This window comes from Henckelia pumila, chromosome 4 (assembly GCF_033568475.1).
Source record: "Henckelia pumila isolate YLH828 chromosome 4, ASM3356847v2, whole genome shotgun sequence".
Taxonomy (NCBI): Eukaryota; Viridiplantae; Streptophyta; class Magnoliopsida; order Lamiales; family Gesneriaceae; genus Henckelia; species Henckelia pumila.
The window spans coordinates 200,967,759-200,971,984 of NC_133123.1; positions in this window are offsets into that span (position 1 = coordinate 200,967,759).

A 4,226-nucleotide genomic window follows, 5' to 3' on the forward strand; every position below is an offset into this window, starting at 1 on the left:
GCTGTTGTGGTTGAAAGGGTGGCCTAAAAGCTTGATTTTGCGGTGGAGCCTGAGGTCCAGGTTGATTTGCTTGTTGATTCCCGTATCTAAGATTAGGATGATCCTTCCAACCAGGATTGTACGTGTTGGAATACGGATCATACTTCCATTGTGGTGGTCCAGGAAATCCGCCAGTAGCATTTACCTGTTCAACTGAGTCCTCTTGAAGTGTAGGACACATATCAGTGGCGTGTCCTATTTCAGCGCAGATTCCACATGCCTTCGCAGTCTGTCCATTCCCTACAGCCATCTGACGCACAAGAGTCGTTAATTCAATTAATTGCTGCTCAAGGGAAGAGACATTTACCTCGTTGTTTCTCCTGGGTGCATAATCAATTCTGTTGGTGCCAAATTGCTGAGAATTGGCAGCCATATTTTCTATTAAGTTCCTTGCTTGCACCGGAGTTTTGTCCACAAAAACTCCTCCACTAGCCGCATCCAGCATACTCCTGTCATGAGGTAGCAAACCTTCATAGCAATATTGAATTAAGAGGTTTTCACTTATCTGATGTTGCGGGCAACTAGCGCATAGCTTTTTGAACCGCTCTAAATACTCGTGAAGTGATTCCCCCATCATCTGCTTGATTCCATAGATCTCTTTCCTGATGTTTGCTGCTCTCGACGCTGGAAAATATTTTTCGAGAAAAATTCTTTTCATGTCAGTCCAGGCTGTGATCGATCCAGAAGGCAAGTAGTATAGCCAATCCTTAGCAGCACTCCTCAAAGGGAAAGGAAAGGCTCGAAGTTGGATCTGCTCCTCTGTTACTCCATGTGGCTTCATGCTAGTGCACACACTACATGGAACTCCATCAGATGCTTATGAGGATCTTCACCTGAAAGACCATGAAAAGATGGCAACAAGTGAATTAATCCAGATTTCAATTCGAATGTAGCATTATTTTCTAAGGGGGGAAAAGTAATGCATAAGGGTTGCTGATTCAAATCTGGAGTACCCAATTGTTTGAGGCTCAGGTTCGCATTAGCAGCCATCTCTTCTTCTTCTTGTCTTCTACGAGCTTCTCGCCTACGCCTGTACAAAGTCCTTTCAATTTCCGGGTCGTAGGGGACTTCTTCTTCAGACGAAGAATCACCTGAAAGCATGAACGATGGGAGAGGTACTAGAGATAAAGAAAAGACAGAGAGTGAGATAAACAACAAAAAAAAAAAACTAAAAAGAACACAAAAAAATTTAACACCGATTCCCCGGCAACGGCGCCAAAATTTGGTGGCGCTTATCGTGTACGCCCAAATTACCCGACTCACTTAGATAAATAAAAACATGCAGTAGTGTGAGTAGGGATCGTTCCCACGAGGAAAGGTAAAATTCCATGTTCTTTAAAAATACGAAAATAGTAAAAAGGGGTTTTTTTTGTTTGAAATTTATCCACTATAATTTAAAAACAATTATGAATGCAATTCTATCAATTACCAAGCACAATTAAATCACAACGGAAAATTCAATAAGAGACAAGCCTTGGTTTTGGTCAACTACACCCTTGATTTCATTCGTTCGATCATCGATTATCTAAAAATATTTAATCTTGTTGAATATTCATCATTGGAAATTAAATTCCTGTTTCACCTTAATTGTAGTTAACTAGACACAAGCGTTCTAAGATAACCCTTACCAATGAATTAACCTAATACAAGCGATTAGATTTAAACCCACGATAGCATGCAAACTAGCAAAACTGATAAATCTAGACAACCCATACACAAGTGAATGTATTTAGCCTAGTAAATTATTATCCCTACAATTCTTAATCTCACAAGCGGACGATTATTAATTGAAGTTGCTTCGCAAATCAGATAATTCAAACAATTACGGATTCAAACTCCAATTTAGCAGTAGATTTTATATAAGAATTATCAGGTGATCAAGCTAATAATCAAATATACAATCATGAAATAAATCAGAATAATTATTGATACTCAACAATAATCAAGCTCTGTAAAACATAAATCTCACGAATAAATTAATCAAGGGCTTCGTCTTCCTTAACCAAGTATTAAGAACTAGCCAACACAATTCATGAAGAAAAAAATAAAAATAATAATAAAAGACGGAATTCTAGAATTCTCAGAAAAAACCTAGTATTTGCAAGAGATAAATCTTCAACTCCAATTGAAAGTCTCCGTTTTTTTTTAAACTTAATAAAAGACTTATATCTTGGCAACAAATCGTCCAAAGATAAGCCTCGGAATTAAAACCAGAGTTTTCAAAACATAAAACTCTTCCAAAAATAAGTCTGCGCACGATGGCACGGGCGCTCAATGGAATGGCACGGGCGCTCAATTTCTTCGCATCTTGCATTCTTCAGAGTGGCGTGGGTGCGCCAAATTCCTGCGCGGGCGCTCCACTCCCACGCATAAATTCCTTGTTTGCTACAGACCATCGCGCGGACGCTCGGTATTACTGCGCGGGCGCGCGATATTGATGCGTGGGCGCGCCTTCGCTTCGTATTTTCTTCTTATCTTCATCATTCAAGTCTTGATCTTTGATTTTTCTTCCATTCTTTCTAGCTTAAATCCATCAAATCAAATCCAAGGCTCTTCTTGCCTTCATCCAACAAAAACAACATAACATCACATAATACCTACCAATCAAACACAAGATTCAAACTAAATACTAAGCAATATAAGCGCATAAAATGCACTTATCACGTAGTGATGTCTGTTTCTACTCCGACGGGCCAATCTGCTTTGGCTAAGCGTCTAGTGATAGGTTGCCCTTTAGAGTTCGAGGGGAACATTCTGTTAGCGAATCTCATGGTTCTTGCGATGGACGACTTTGATTGCATTCTGGGAATAGATATGTTGAATACCTATCGAGCTTTAGTGGACTGCTACTAGAGATTAGTACGCTTTCATCCGGAGGGGAGTGATAGATGGTTTTTCTATGGAGAGGGAGCACGACCCCCGATGCCCTTGGTATCAGCTTTGAGAGCCTGTCGAGCTCTAGAGTCTGGCGGGGAAGGCTACCTTATCTATGCAGTTGATTTGTCCGCTGAGAGCATTGGGATAGAGAGTATTCCGGTCGTGGATGAATTTCCAGATGTATTTCCTAATGAGATTCCGGGTTTTCCTCCTGTTAGGGAAGTCGAGTTTGGCATAGAGTTGATGCCGGGTACTTCACCTATTTCTCGAGCACCGTATCGTCTGGCTCCATCAGATATGCGTGAGTTGAAGAATCAAATACAGGATCTTTTGGACAAGGGGAAATTCGTCCTAGTGTATCTCCTTGGGGAGCTCCTGTTCTTTTTGTAAAGAAGAAGGATGGGTCTATGCAGCTATGCATTGACTATCGACAGCTGAATCGAGTCACTGTAAAGAACAAGTATCCTTTGCCTCGTATTGATGACTTGTTTGATCAGCTTCAGGGCACTTCAGTTTACTCCAAGATTGACTTGAGATCTGGGTATCATCAGTTGAGAGTCCGAGATCAAGACGTAGCCAAGACTACATTCCGTACTCGCTATGGGCATTACGAGTTTCTAGTGATGCCATTTGGTTTGACTAATGCACCGGCTATATTCATGGACCTGATAAACCGTGTCTTCAGGGAGTATTTGGACAAGTTTAACGTGGTCTTCATTGATGACATCTTGGTGTATTCGCGTAATACGGAAGAGCATGTTTCTCACTTGCGGTTGGTACTGCAGACTCTTCGGGATGAGCAGTTGTACACCAAATTGAGCAAGTGTGAGTTCTGGATGGATCGAGTGGTCTTTCTTGGCCATATCATATCCAGGGAGGGGATTTCTATTGATCCAAGCAAGATTGAGGCGGTGCTTAATTGGTCGTGACCGACGACAGTTGCTGAGATCCGTAGTTTTTGGGTCTAGCAGGACATTATCGTCGCTTTATTCTGAACTTCTCACAGTTAGCTCGACCGTTAATGCAACTTACCCGCATGGGTGTGGATTTCGAGTGGTCCTCCGAGTGTGAGGAGAATATTTGTGTGCTTCGACGGCGGTTGACTTCTGCGCCAGTGTTGGCTTTACCGTCAGGATCTGGAGGGTATGTGGTGTACACTGATGCTTCTCTTCAGGGGTTAGGTTGTGTCCTGACTCAGAATGGGCATGTTATTGCATACGCTTCTAGACAGCTGAAGCTTCACGAGGACAACTACCCAGTCCATGATTTGGAGTTAGCAACCATTGTGTTCGCTTTGAAGATCTAGCGTA